Source organism: Engystomops pustulosus, chromosome 2, assembly GCF_040894005.1.
Source record: "Engystomops pustulosus chromosome 2, aEngPut4.maternal, whole genome shotgun sequence".
Taxonomy (NCBI): Eukaryota; Metazoa; Chordata; class Amphibia; order Anura; family Leptodactylidae; genus Engystomops; species Engystomops pustulosus.
The window spans coordinates 126,719,095-126,735,529 of record NC_092412.1 but is presented as its reverse complement, the minus strand read 5'-3'; positions in this window follow the sequence as shown (position 1 = coordinate 126,735,529).

Genomic DNA, 16,435 nt, shown 5'->3' with positions numbered 1-16,435 from the left:
CACGTGGTCGCGCATAGATTATATATTAGTGAGTGAGCCGCTACTTCATAAAATAGTGGAAACAGATATTGAACAATTAATAATATCGGATCATTCTCCAATAACCATGACAATAGCGGAAAATCACATGAAAGGAGATGATTATGTTTGGCGTTTCCCAACGTATTTGATCAAGGATGATCAGTTTGTTCAACAACTAAAAGGATGGTGGACTGAGTATGAGTTTGAGTGCTCAACCTCACAAACCTCACCGGCACTATACTGGGACGCAGCTAAAATGGCAATTAGAGGGAAAATTATGGCGTATGTGGGGAGACTGAAAAAAAAGGCAAGGGAAAAATATAAGATTGCTAGTCAGGAGCTACAAGTAGCCTATACAGCTTACCTAAAACGACCAACTGAACAAAATTTAGAGACCTGGAAGGCAGCCAGAAAAGTTCATGACGGGGCCTTAGAGCAGAGAGAACAATTTCATAGAGGTCTTTTTGAAGCTGAATTGTTTAAATTTGGAAACAAATCAGGGCGACTTTTAGCAAACTTGGCAAAAGGACAGAGGAAAACAGCACACATATATCGTATACAAGATCATTCGGGAACGGTGCATACAGACCCTTCAGCCATTGTCAGGGTGTTTCAGACTTTCTATGAGGCGCTTTACTCTGACTCAGAACCGAATACAGACGACAAAGCGATGGAATATCTAAATGCGATCAACCTTCCAACAGTAGCCCAGGAACAGCTAGACATGCTAAACGCAGAGATTACAGATGAGGAAGTGAACGCAACCATAAAAGACTTGAATTACCATAAAATGCCGGGACCTGACGGTTATCCAGCAGAGTTCTACAAAGCCCTAAGAACTCAGATATCACCTTCATTGGCAAAATATTATAACGACATTCTGAAGGGCGGATCATTGATGCCGCAAGCAAATGTGGCGTTTATAAAAGTACTTCCAAAGCCTGAAAGGGATTTGCTCATGCCTGAATCTTACAGGCCAATATCCCTGATAAATCAGGATTTGAAACTAATAGCGAAACTGTTGGCTAACCGCCTTTCCCACATTATGCCATCGCTTATTGAACAATCACAGGTAGGATTCATAAAAGGTAGGGCAGCAGTCACAAACTTGAGAAGGGTCTTAGCGGTCCTAGATGAGGCAAAACTTAGTACATCTACAAAGGGGGCAAGGGCGCTTTTAGCCCTTGACGCCGAAAAAGCTTTTGACAAAGTACGTTGGCGATGGCTGAACCAGGTGCTAGACAGATTTGGCTTCAAAGGTGCATTTAGACAATTCATAAAAACGTTATATCAAGACCCTCAAGCAGCTATATATACCCCCGGCTTCCGGTCCCCCCCATTTAAGCTGGCAAGGGGAACGCGCCAGGGATGCCCGCTATCCCCATTGCTATTTAACTTGGCTTTAGAGCCCTTAGCAAGAAAGCTTCTGGATCCAGATACAGGATTGGGCATTAGAATAGGGACAAGCGGCATTAAAACAGCACTGTTTGCTGATGACATATTAGTGTTCCTCACAGACCCCGCTAAAACAGTGCCAACAGTATTTCGGCTAATAGAAGAATTTGGAGTGGTATCGGGTTTTAAAATCAACCCAACCAAATGTGAACTATTGAGCTTAGATCACATGTCCCAAATGGACATAACAAGAACGCAAGCAGCGGAAGTAAAAATAGCCCCGAATAGCATTAAATACCTGGGAATAAAAATAGGAAAGACACCAGCATCCCTTTACACGCTCAATTATGATCCCTTGATAAGGAAAATAATTAATGAGTTGGAGAGATGGGAAAGCCTTCCCCTAAACCTAATGGGTCGTATTCAACTCATAAAAATCATGAGCTTTTCAAAATTATTATACCCGCTACAGACACTCCCATTGATGCTAAAAAGTTGTGACATAGCGAAATTACACAAAGCATTTGTAAAATTTATATGGCAGGGTAAAAGGGCGCGCATATCTCTGGCCAAACTGTCCCTAGATAAAAGTGGAGGAGGACTCAACTTTCCAGACATTAGAGACTATAATCTAGCGTGTCTCAGCAGACATATAAGAGATTGGGTGCTACAGACCGAGCATTTCTCTAACACAAGGCTAGAGGCGGCAGCACTAGGCCCATATAGCTTGACGGCTATACTCCATACGGCCTTTGCAAAAATGCCCACAAGGGTGAAACAGTCGGTGTTGCTACGCGACACCGCCATGTCATGGAAAAAGGTGAGAAAAAAATTCGCACTCTCTCATTTGATATCAAAACATATGCCCTTGCGGCAGCACCCGGAATTTCAGGCAGGTGTCTCCAGCAAACTATTTGAAACATGGAAGAGGCAAGGGATAAGTACATTGAGACAAGTGATGCATGACACGGAACCGAGACTTCAGACTTTGGAAGAATTGACGCAAAAATATGACTTACCCCCCAGACAGGAATTCCAATACTTACAACTAAAATCTTTTGTGGGAAACAGACTAACAAATCTGGCTAGCGAACTGATGGACAACACTTTTGACTGTATATTTCAAGACAGAGACTTTAAGAAATCAATATCGGAACTTTATCAGATCATAAGACGTAAGGGGGAGACATCGTATCCACAGACATCCTTCACATACTGGGAAAAGAACCTGAGAATACCGGACACTACTGCAAGACTGCTACAGGGATGGACTCGACTGAGAAGATGGGTAATAAGCGAAAGGTGGAGAGAAACACATTTTAAGCTTATGCATTCGGCAATATATGCATTTAACTTCCCCTTGAACCCAACACGACCTGACAGAATCACAAATTGCCCCAAATGTTCTCTACCAGGAGCAGATTTATACCATTCTATATGGTCATGCCCCAGAGTACAGGAATACTGGAAACAGTTGCAGGCATTCTTACAAGACACGTACGGGGATCTGGTCCCACTCACACCAATATCTATGCTTTTTCATTCACCCACTTCAGAAGAACAGGAAGAAGAATCCACACTGTATTTTAGACCTATCACACATATTACTCTCCTAACAGCGAAGAGAGCATTACTAAACCACTGGCTAGAGAACACGCTTCCAACACTGAGCGAACTCAACCAACAAGTAGTGAACTACCTACATATAGACAGACAGGAAGCAACCAGAAGGGGCGAAATAAAAACAAAAACATTTTTTCGGAAATGGAGAGTATTTATTGAAAAATACCTTACAGGAGAAGAAATTAAAGATATAATGACACATTTCCAATACACCCAATGGTACTTAACAGAAGAGCTAAAAGGCACGCTGGGGATACTTAGGGTTATGTAAAAGTACAAGGCAACAAACTAATATGACCTAAAAGAAAAATAAGGAAAGCACTCAAAACATAGATGTGACAATAATCGAAGAGGAATGCACTAGGTTTGATGTTTGTTATTAATGTTTTCAATTAAAAGTTAAAGGGGTGCGAGTTTGGCGCCTCACAAATAAATCTAGTTATCATACAGGATTATTACACTTGTAAATGTGAGTAAACAATGTCTGATAAATATAATGAGAGCTATTGTTGATAAGATGCAAAAACAAAAATGTAATGTAAAGTCTAATGGTTTACATAAATGTCATGCATTGTATCCGGAAACTCACAATAAAGCTGTTTTAAAAAAAAAAAAAAAAAAAAAAAAAAAATGGGGGGGACTGTTACTATTGGCTTCTGTGAGGGGCAATGTGACTATTTGCTACTGTGTAGGGCACTATGACTATATTAGATACTATTAGGCGCCTGTGACTATATTGGCTATTGTAGGGGTACTATTACTATATTTACTACTTGGGGGGGCAATATGACTATATAATATGACTTTGGGGGATCCGTTACTTTATTGGCTACAATGGGAGCACTGTTACTATATTAACTGTTATAAAGGCACTGTCACTATATTGACTACTGTGGTGGCACAGTTTCTATAATGGCTACCTTGAGGGCACTGTTGCTAAATTGGATACTGTAGTGGCACCATTACTATATTGACTACCATACCAACCAGTCCTCAGAATCATACATCACAGTAAAATGGCAATATAATGACAATGAACCATATGATACCGTCACACAACATGTCTATGGCATCTACCATAAAACACCTGTCCCCACACTCAACCTCGGGACAAGGAAATATGATGCTAAGGGACAGAGAAAGTTGGGGATTCAATGGAAAATGACTGAAGTTTTACAAATTGACCAATTGGAAGTATTGAGGAAGGGTTTGTCTTTTAATACTGTCCCCAAATGTGACTGGCACTTATGTGTAAAAGATATTAACCATTTTCCCAACAAATTGGAGTAACATAAACAACATTGACAATCAGTCACTCAAGCCTGTATGAACCAAATATATACAAAGGTACACACTATCCAATTATTGAGATGTTAGTAAACCTAGTAACCAAATATAAGTAATGAAATGAGACCAGACTATGTTATATGTTTTACCCAAAGTACACAAGCAATAGACACCATTGCTGGGTCAAAAGAAGAATCCACGGATCCAGGCTTCAGTGAAGGATAAAACCGCCTTTATTCGTCAGTTACATGGCATCCAAACAGCAATACACAGGTATACAGGGTATCGTAAACGCGTTTCTAAACTCACAAGTAAGAGCACGGTTTAGTGCTAAGAACGCGTGGACGACACTCTGTATACCTGTGTATTGCTGTTTGGATGGCATGTAACTGACAGCGGTTTTACCCTTCATTGAAAGCTGGATCCGTGGATTATTTTGTCCTACTATACATGGTGCAGTGAAGCTGGATCCATGCTAAGAGTGGAGGAAAAGTGTACCGTATGATCAAGGTGAGCTGGAGAAATAGGTCACCCGATCATGTCTGGGGCAGACAATCTGACCCAGGTACAGGCAGTCCCCGGGTTACATACAAGATAGGGACTGTAGGTTTGTTCTTAAGTTGAATTTGTATGTAAGTCGAAACTGTATATTTTATCATTGTAGTTCCCAACAATTTTTTTTTTTGCCCCAGTGACAATTGGAGTTTCAAATTTTTTTGCTGTAATAGGACCAAGAATTATCAATAAAGCTTCATTGCAGACAATTTTAAGCTTATTATTGCAATCTGGGACTATTTTAAAGCATCCAGAGAGCTTCACCAGAGGTCACAGTGGGCAGAGGGGTCCGTCTGTAACTATGGGTTGTCTGTAAGTCGGGTGTCCTTAAGTAGGGGACCGCCTGTAATTAGCCAGTACTTTGACTGCATCCTACAACCTTTTGTCAATGACCTCTTACCTCCATGACACAAAGGATATCATTAGCATAATACAAGACATCACAGTGACTCCGAATATTTACCTTGCAAGCTTCAAGTCACTCTACAGTAACACTGGGCACCACCTGGGCTTAAGGGCAATACATTTCTGGGCACACAATACAAAAAACAAAATGAGCAGATAGATTATTGTGCTTGCACCAGTGTTTTATCCTGGTTTGCATATACAAAGTGGCTTTGGTTCTTGCAGAGTTATTTGTTATGTTTGTGCGACACAATTGTGTCTCAGATGTATTTTGCCTGACACTTTTTAATACTATTCACCTAGAGGGGAGTGGTAATGTGTGTTTGCGACTCATTAATCTGAAATCTGAAATCCGACACAATTGTGTTGCAACAGCATGAAACCGAATGTACCAATAAAAATAGGTGCAACTATGTGCACGTAGTGAAAACTTACCTGATAATAGTATGCAACACAAATAACTATAAGGAGCACTGTACACAATGCAAGTGCAAATCAAACTAGTGCAAACTATTCCACTTTTAAAATGTCCGATTGACTTTATTTTGACATTTGTTAAATTCCTCATTATTCACAAGTACTTTCTGTTGACAGGTACCTTTTATCAAGAGGTGCAAATTTATTTTTAGACAGTATGGCATTGTACACCAGATATATCCCCTATTCTATGGGAGGAACAATAATTCCATCGGTATGTGGTTTAACCCTGATATTCACCACATTGATCAGCATCAACACAAATAGTCAGGTACACAAAAATAAATCTTTCATAAATAAATGACTAATAACTACCTCCTAAATTGGAAAAGCTAGCAGCTGACCTCCTACTAAAGGACGGATACCTATAGGTCAATACTGTAGGGTCAGGAAAAACAGTTCCAATGAGGAGGCTTTCGAACAGGTAGAGAACTTCATAGTAGTTTCCTGGCATGGTGTTACCCAAAAAGAATATTACACCAAGCATATAGGAGGGCTAAAACAACAAAGGGAAGAACTCCTAGCAACATCACCACATAAGAAAGTGATATGGTGCATTGGCACCTACGATATTTATACTGAAAAGGTACAAGCAATAATAAACAAGTCTTGGCCCATTTTATTATTAGATGAGGATTTGAGTGGCTGAATCGATCAGCAACCGAGTATCAAAATTTGTTGTGGCAATACCATCAAAGATAAACTTGTCCATAGCCACTATACCAAGAAAAGGTGCCAACTACCACTTGGCTCCCACAACGACCAATGGACTCTTATCCAAGTTGTGGCTGCAGTTTTCTTTGCTATATGCTTCGGACAAAGAATTTAGGAAATCCTGTCAATTCTAAAACCTATGAGATAAAGATATATAGTAACTATAAGGCTGAGGGCGTTATCTACATAACACTATGAAGATGTCCCATAATATATGTCAGAAAAACCTCACAGGAACTGAGGGGGAGAATATCTGCACATCTAAGTACTGTGAGATCAGGTATGGACACATCTCTTTCCAAACATATTCGACGGGTACACAATGGGGATATAAAAACGATTATAGTTTTGGAGATTATATGCCATCAAATGTGTTCCAAGGAAGGGCACTATTAACAATAGGTTACTACAACTTGAAGCAGTTTGAATTTGCCAGTCAGGGGACTTGAAATGTGATGTGTTGGAATTATTTCATGTAAAGTTGGATCTTAAAGAAGACCTGTCACTATAATTTAACCCCTCACACCAGTTATACTTGCTGGTAAAGGGTTAAAAGTCCTCCCCATTTTACCGAATATTATTTGCCACTGAGGGACTGTACCTGAAATTACAGCTGTTTTTCTGATATGCAAATGAGTATAGATGAATCATATTCTGAATAGAAGAGTCCTGCTTTCTCCTACCTGCCAGTGAACCAAACCTCCTAATTTTGATTGACAGTTCTGTGTCTCTTCCTGAGCTGAGGTCCTCTTTCTGTCCACTTCCTGTCCTTATCAGAATGCAGTCCCTCACACTGCACGCTGATGAGTAAGATCAGTGGGGATGAGTAAGGTTTATTGTGACTGTTGTTTATGATCTGCAGAGGGTGTATTTTATTGTTAAATAGTAAATGGGGTAGTTGACTGCCAGATCTTTCCAATCGTACTTACTCTTCTGCCTTTCCAGGTAAAATGGACAGCACATTTTCTTAATTCAACGAAATAATGTTTTACATGTGCATAGCAGGAATTTAGCTAGTGTTTCTGTGTCCAGTGGGAACCCAGCCCAAAATTTCAATGTTCATTGCACTTTTTATAGACATGTTTGTCAAAGACATAAAGAAAGTGATGCAGTCCACAGTGAAGGGACTGTGTTATCTCGACAGTCTCTATGTGGTTGGAATGGAAGCTACTGAGAAAACATGTACCATTATGGACCATTATGTACCATTATGTACCATTAGTGCCACAGGGTGTTACGGCGAGCTTTGGTCCTGTGACTGGTGGCCATAATTGCCATATAACAACAGTCTTATTTTCATTCTCAATGGATCAATCATATATGGACCTGAAAAAAATCAATGAAAAGTCGACCTTAAAGCACCAATTATTGTTATCTCTATTGTTACTTTACTCTTTTCTTGTGTCCATTCTCTTTTATGTTTTCAAGATAAATGCTTGATAACTTACTTTTTAAAAATCTTTTCATGGTTAACTCCAGTAAATTTATTTCCATGATTCAGATCCACATCCCCACCTCATGTTACACACTAGGCCTGCTGTGGCCTGTAGCCAGATGGCCACATGCCACCACATACTATTCTAATTTTTTTACTTAATAAAATGCTTACTTCATAGGGAATGCATTCATAAAATCAGCCAAGTTTGGATCATCATTCCCTGTGGTAATGGAACTGTTCTATGAAAGCTGTCAGTGCAATCTGGTTCTGGATCCAGATTTGATGTAATTTAATCTAATTTTATTTTGGTACAGTTGTCTTTTGGTATAAATGAGCTAAGAGCAAATTATGAATGAAGCTTCCTGATGCAAATTATCAGTGACTTTGAAGCTGTTTACAAAATAGGTACCTGCACTGATTCCTTAATAAATCATTTTATTTCTTAATTTTATTAAAGGGGTATTCCGGGAATAGGAACATCTGATACAAAAACCCATAATTCTATAAATAAATGAATATAACAAAACTCATGTCATTAATCACAAAATGGAGCTTAAATAGTTTTATTTTATGAATCACAAAATTTTATGTGATTTCTAAAGTAAGTGGAGTTATTTCCAAAATGGCAACCACCTACAAGTCCCATGATTGAGCAGTTCTCAGTAACATCTTCTCACTCTCCTGCTCTGCTCCCAGTGATGATGTAACAGACTGTCCTGCTCTGTTACTATAGTAATGATATGTATAACTGCCATCACTGCACATTACCTCAATGAGATGGGTCTCACCACAACAGTGGTCATACTGGATGCACTGCAACCAACAGACTACTGCCAAACATAGCGATGATCATATGACCTGCACAGGCGGGTACAGGACATGTGATTTGGACATGTTACCAGCCGCCATCTTCTGTCCTGTGTCACAGGACTGATTAAAGGGACAGAAGCATTTTAATTCTCCATTATAGTGTATGTCCACAACATTTTTCTGCTAGGGGGGACAACATTTTAACCCAACTGTATGAATCAATATTGCCCATGCTAATGGAAAACTTTGTAATATACAATTCTAAAGGAAGTAATCATGTGTCTGCAAGATGGGTCATTACATAAATAAGATCTGTGATTCTACAATTCCTCTGATAGTTATCCTTTGATGCCATATACTGTCTTTGATGATATTTACCTCTGTATTGCATCATGCCTGCCACTACGGAGCTAAATGATTATTTATGTTATCTTTCAAATGTAATTTCTTTGTAGCCCACATGCTGGTCATTGATTGAAATTCTCCAGATCAGAGAGTCTATAAATCCTCTCTCTGATTAAAATTCGACGTAGAGTAATGTTTTAATGCACTGAACTTCAGATTACATATTAACTCTAGACTATTGGGGAGGCCACAATTTCCATATAGCCCAAGGACTGTAATAGTATTATACTTTACTAGAGATGAGCGAACATACTCGTCCGAGCTTGATGCCCGCTCGAGAAAATGGCAGCTCCCGCCGTTTTGCTTTTTGGCGGCCAGAAACAGAGCCAATCACAAGCCAGGAGACTCTGCACTCCACCCAGCATGACGTGGTACCCTTACACGTCGATAGCAGTGGTTGGCTGGCCAGATCAGGTGACCCTGGGATAGACTAGCCGCTGCCCGCACTGCTCGGATCATTCTGTGTCTGGATGCCGCTAGGGAGAGAGCTGCTGCTGGTCAGGGAAAGCGTTAGGGTGTTCTATTAGAATAGTGTTAGGCAGGAGTGATTCAACAAGAACCCAACAGCCCTTCTTAGGGCTACAATAACGTTATACTTTTTTTTTTTTTGTTTGCTTGTGGCTGGGCTTGCTGGCACTAGTAGTGCAGCTAGTACCATATTGTGAGGAATTTGCAGGGGGACTTGCTACCGTTGTGTTTAGCTCTTAGTGACACACATATCCACCTCAAACACCAAAGTGGGAAAATTTATTAGGGGTTTGATTTCAATTAGGCACAGTCTGCCATTTACTTTTTATTTTACGTTTATTTTTTCATAACTCAGCGTCATCTCATCAGGCATAGCAGTGTGCTTTCATACTTGGCTAGAAAATAGCCATAGGAGAATCCAAACGGCTTACTTACGCCTACAATAGCGTTATATATATTTTATTTCTGGTTGATCTGCTGGTGGCTGTCCTTGCTGCAGTGCATCTACTAGCCAATTGTGAGGAATTTGGAGTGAGACTTGCGACCGCTGTGTTTAGCGCTTAGTGACGCACATATCCATCGCAAAGACCGAAGTGGGAAAATTTATTAGGGGTTGGATTTCAATTAGGCACAGTCTGGCAGTTTCTTTTTATTTTACGTTTATTTTTTCATAACTCAGCGTCATCTCATCAGTGTGCTTTCATAATTGGCTAGAAAATAGCCAAAGGAGAATCCAAACGGCTTACTTACGCCTACAATAGCGTTATATATATTTTATTTCTGGTTGATCTGCTGGTGGCTGTCCTTGCTGCAGTGCATCTTCTAGCCAATTGTGAGGAATTTGGAGTGAGACTTGCGACCGCTGTGTTTAGCGCTTAGTGACGCACATATCCATCGCAAAGACCGAAGTGGGAAAATTTATTAGGGGTTGGATTTCAATTAGGCACAGTCTGGCAGTTTCTTTTTATTTTACGTTTATTTTTTCATAACTCAGCGTCATCTCATCAGTGTGCTTTCATACTTGGCTAGAAAATAGCCAAAGGAGAATCCAAACGGCTTACTTACGCCTACAATAGCGTTATATATATTTTATTTCTGGTTGATCTGCTGGTGGCTGTCCTTGCTTCAGTGCATATACTAGCCAATTGTCAGGAATTTGGAGTGAGACTTGCGACCGCTGTGTTTAGCGCTTAGTGACGCACATATCCATCGCAAAGACCGAAGTGGGAAAATTTATTAGGGGTTGGATTTCAATTAGGCACAGTCTGGCAGTTTCTTTTTATTTTACGTTTATTTTTTCATAACTCAGCGTCATCTCATCAGTGTGCTTTCATACTTGGCTAGAAAATAGCCAAAGGAGAATCCAAACGGCTTACTTACGCCTACAATAGCGTTATATATATTTTATTTCTGGTTGATCTGCTGGTGGCTGTCCTTGCTTCAGTGCATATACTAGCCAATTGTCAGGAATTTGGAGTGAGACTTGCGACCGCTGTGTTTAGCGCTTAGTGACGCACATATCCATCGCAAAGACCGAAGTGGGAAAATTTATTAGGGGTTGGATTTCAATTAGGCACAGTCTGGCAGTTTCTTTTTATTTTACGTTTATTTTTTCATAACTCAGCGTCATCTCATCAGTGTGCTTTCATACTTGGCTAGAAAATAGCCAAAGGAGAATCCAAACGGCTTACTTACGCCTACAATAGCGTTATATATATTTTATTTCTGGTTGATCTGCTGGTGGCTGTCCTTGCTGCAGTGCATCTACTAGCCAATTGTGAGGAATTTGGAGTGAGACTTGCGACCGCTGTGTTTAGCGCTTAGTGACGCACATATCCATCGCAAAGACCGAAGTGGGAAAATTTATTAGGGGTTGGATTTCAATTAGGCACAGTCTGGCAGTTTCTTTTTATTTTACGTTTATTTTTTCATAACTCAGCGTTATCTCATCAGTGTGCTTTCATACTTGGCTAGAAAATAACCAAAGGAGAATCCAAACGGCTTACTTACGCCTACAATAGCGTTATATATATTTTATTTCTGGTTGATCTGCTGGTGGCTGTCCTTGCTACAGTGCATCTACTAGCCAATTGTGAGGAATTTGTAGTGAGACTTGCGACCGATGTGTTTAGCGCTTAGTGACGCACATATCCATCGCAAAGACCGAAGTGGGAAAATTTATTAGGGGTTGGATTTCAATTAGGCACAGTCTGCCATTTCCTTTTTATTTTACGTTTATTTTTTCATAACTCAGCATCATCTCATCTGGCATAGCAGTGTGCTTTCATACTTGGCTAGAAAATAGCCATAGCAATAGGATAGCATCGTTTGGTTTTAAAAACTAAAAAACACAAAAAAAAACTAAAAAACACAAAAAAACACAAAAAAAAGTTAAAAACAAATTAAAGTTATAACTTTCATTTTCAAAATGTTTAACCCGAGGGCTAGGGGTAGAGGACGAGGGCGGGGACGTGGGCGTCCAACTACTGCAGGGGTCAGAGGCCGTGGTCCTGGGCGGGGTGAGACACCACCTGCTTATGAGGGAGCAGGGGAACGCCGCAGAGCTACACTCCCTAGGTTCATGTCTGAAGTTACTGGGACTCGTGGTAGAGCACTGTTGAGGCCAGAACAGTGCGAACAGGTGATGTCGTGGATTGCCGACAATGCTTCGAGCAATTTGTCCACCAGTCAGTCTTCCACGCAGTCCACCCATGTCACCGAAATCGGCACTCCTCCAGCTCCTGCACCTCAGCCTCCTCCCCCCCAGTCTGCCCCCTCCCAGGAAAATTTGGCATTTGAACCGGCATACTCTGAGGAACTTTTTTCTGGACCCTTCCCACAGTCACAAACCACTTGTCCGGTTGCTGCTGAGCAATTTTCCGATGCCCAGGTTTTCCACCAGTCGCAGTCTGTGGGTGATGATGACCTTCTTGACGTAGTGGAAGAAGTGTGTAAAGAGGTGTCCGACGATGAGGAGACACGGTTGTCAGACAGTGGTGAAGTTGTTGTCAGGGCAGGAAGTCCGAGGGGGGAGCAGACTGAGGGATCGGAGGATGATGAGGTGACAGACCCAAGCTGGGTTGAGAGGCCGGGTGAACACAGTGCTTCTGAGACGGAGGAGAGTCCTCGACCAGAACAGGTTGGAAGAGGCAGTGGTGGGGCCAGACGGAGAGGCAGGGCCAGAGCTGGTGCATCAGCGCCAAATGTGTCACGTAGTGAAGCTCCCGTGGCGAGGGCTCCCGCGGTGAGGGCTAGATTTTTAGAAGTCTGGAGGTTCTTTAAGGAAACACCGGATGACCGACGGACTGTGGTGTGAAACCTTTGCCAAACCAGGATCAGCAGGGGTTCCACCACTACTAGCTTAACTACCACCAGTATGCGCAGGCATATGAATGCTAAACACCCCACTCAGTGGCACCAAGCCCGTTCACCTCCGGCCGTGCACACCACTGCTCCTTCCCCTGTGTCAGCTGATAGTCAGCCCCCTGCCCAGGACCCTGGCACAAAAACCCCATCGTCGCCTCCACGATCCTCCACAGCATCCACCAGCGTTCAGCTCTCCATACCCCAGACGCTGGAGCGGAAACGGAAATATAGTGCAACCCACCCGCACGCCCAAGCCCTTAATGTCCACATCTCCAGATTGCTTAGCCTGGAGATGCTGCCCTATAGGCTAGTAAAGCCCGAGGCCTTTCGTAACCTCATGGCGGCGGCCGCCCCTCGGTATTCGGTCCCCAGCCGCCACTACTTTTCCCGATGTGCCGTCCCAGCCCTGCACCAGCACGTGTCAGACAACATCATCCGTGCCCTGACCAACGCCGTTTCTGACAAGGTCCACCTGACCACGGACACGTGGACGAGTGCTGCCGGGCAGGGCCACTATATATCGCTGACGGCACATTGGGTTAACTTGGTGGAGGCTGGGACCGTGTCTGACCCTGCGGCTGGTCATATACTGCCGACGCCGAGGATTGCGGGGCCTACCTCGGTCCAGGTCTTTCAGGCCTACTATGCCTCCTCCTCCTCCCACCCCTCCTCCACCTCCTCCTCCGAACGACCATCCGTGGGCATGGCGCCATCAGTCGCTAGCTCTAGGCACAGCAGCAGTGCCGTCGCTAAGCGACAGCAGGCGGTGCTCAAACTGCTGAGCCTAGGCTATAAAAGGCACACCGCCCAAGAGCTATTACAGGGCATCACGGCGCAGACTGATCTGTGGCTGGCACCGCTGAACCTGAAGCCAGGCATGGTTGTGTGTGACAACGGCCGTAACCTGGTGGCGGCTCTGCAACTCGGCAGACTGACACATGTGCCATGCCCATGTGTTAAATCTGATAGTTCAGCGTTTCCTCAAGACATACCCCAATCTGTCTGATTTGCTCACGAAGGTGCGCCGCATCTGTGCGCATTTCAGGAAGTCCAGCACAGATGCTGCCACTCTCAGGGCAGCGCAGCGCCGCCTCCAACTGCCCGCTCACCGACTGTTGTGCGACGTGCGCACGAGGTGGAATTCAACATTAACCATGTTATCCAGAGTTTACCAGCAGCGCAGAGCGATTGTAGACTGCCAGATGTCAACTTCCACCAGAACTGGTAGTCAGGTCAGTCAGCTTCCTCAAGTCTACAATGAGGAGTGGACGTGGATGTCTGATATCTGTCAAGTGCTGAGTAACTTCGAGGAGTCAACACAGATGGTCAGTGGCGATGCCGCCATCATCAGCCTCACCATCCCGCTGCTTGGCCTGTTGAAAAACTCTCTGATCAGCATGAAGTCGGAAGCTTTGCGCTCGTCACAAGAGACGGGGGAAGAAGATTCCCTTGTTGATAGCCAAAGCACCCTTAGGTCTGTTTCTCAGCGCATATCGGAGGAGGTGGAGGTGGAGGAGGATGAGGAGGAAGAGGAGGAGAATGTTGGCGAGACACAAGAGGGGACCATTGTTGAGTCCTTCACTGTTCAGCGTGTATGGGCAGAAGAAGAGGAGTTGGAGGAGTTGGAGGAGGAGGAAATGGACAGTCAGGCCAGTGAGGGGAGTGAATTCTTACGCGTTGGTACTCTGGCGCATATGGCAGATTTCATGCTAGGCTGCCTATCCCGTGACCCTCGCGTTCAAAGAATTTATTCCAGCACCGATTACTGGGTATTCACTCTCCTGGACCCACGGTACAAGCAAAATCTTTCCACTCTCATCCCTGGAGTGCACAAGCTGAAACACTATTTCCCTTCTGACAGCGCTAGCGGCAGAGTGCGTAGTTCTGCGGGACAAGTAGCGAGGGAGAGTAGGCGAGCAGGCAGCTTGTCCAGCACTGGCAAGGGTACGCTTTACAAGGCTTTTGCCAGCTTTATGTCACCCCAGCAAGACACTGTCACCTGTCCCCAGTCTCGGCAGAGTAGGGCTGATCTTTACAGAAAGATGGTGAGGGAGTACGTAGCTGACCATACCATCGTCCTAAATGATCACACAGCTCCCTACAACTACTGGGTTTCAAAGCCGGACATGTGGCACGAACTGGCGCTGTACGCCTTGGAGGTTCTTGCCTGCCCTGCCGCTAGCGTGTTGTCTGAGCGGGTTTTCAGTGCAGCTGGTGGCATCATCACCGATAAGCGTACACGCCTGTCGACTGACAGCGCTGACAGGCTGACGCTTATTAAGATGAATAAAGCCTGGATTTTTCATAATTTCCAATCTCCACCAGGTGAAGGAAGCTCAACCTGAATAAGTTATGCACTCCTCCTCCTCCTCATTTTCCTCCTTCTCCTCCTCTTTGTACACTAAAGCAGAGGAAACTGGCTATTTTTTGACAGGGCCCACTGGCTCTAGCTATAGTACTTTATGCATTTAATTTTTCTGGAGGGCCACCTACCCGGTCCTCTGTTTTAAACAATTTTTGGGAGTGCCACATACAGGCACTCAATCTATTCAATTTTTCTGGAGGGCCACCTACCTGCTCCTCTGGTTTGAAAACTTTTTTGGACTGCCACATACAGGCACTCAATCTATTTCATTTTTCTGGAGGGCCACCTACCTGCTCCTCTGGTTTGAAAACTTTTTTGGACTGCCACATACAGGCACTCAATCTATTTCATTTTTCTGGAGGGCCACCTACCTGCTCCTCTGGTTTGAAAACTTTTTTGGACTGCCACATACAGGCACTCAATCTATTTCATTTTTCTGGAGGGCCACCTACCTGCTCCTCTGGTTTGAAAACTTTTTTGGACTGCCACATACAGGCACTCAATCTATTTCATTTTTCTGGAGGGCCACCTACCTGCTCCTCTGGTTTGAAAACTTTTTTGGACTGCCACATACAGGCACTCAATCTATTTCATTTTTCTGGAGGGCCACCTACCTGCTCCTCTGGTTTGAAAACTTTTTTGGACTGCCACATACAGGCACTAAATCTATTTCATTTTTCTGGAGGGCCACCTACCTGCTCCTCTGGTTTGAAAACTTTTTTGGACTGCCACATACAGGCACTATCCAAATTAAATTGTCTCCATAGCAGCCTCCACACATTTTCTCCATTGCTACCTCCAAAAGTCGTCCATATAGCTGCCTCCATACATCGTCCCCTTATCAAACGAGGTGTGTCAGGCAGAAATTTGGGTTGTTTTCATGGATTCCACATCAAAGTTGTTAACTTTGTCGCCACCCTGCTGTGTTATCCACAAAATATACTGGCAAACTTTTACCATTTAGGGATATTATTTCAGCGCTTCTTGCGCATCTGTTTACATTCCCCTCACCCGCCATATCCCAAACTTATAAGAACGCTACTACACTTAACTTGGTGCACGCTGGGACCGAGTCTGACCCTGGGGCTGGTCATATACTGCCGAAG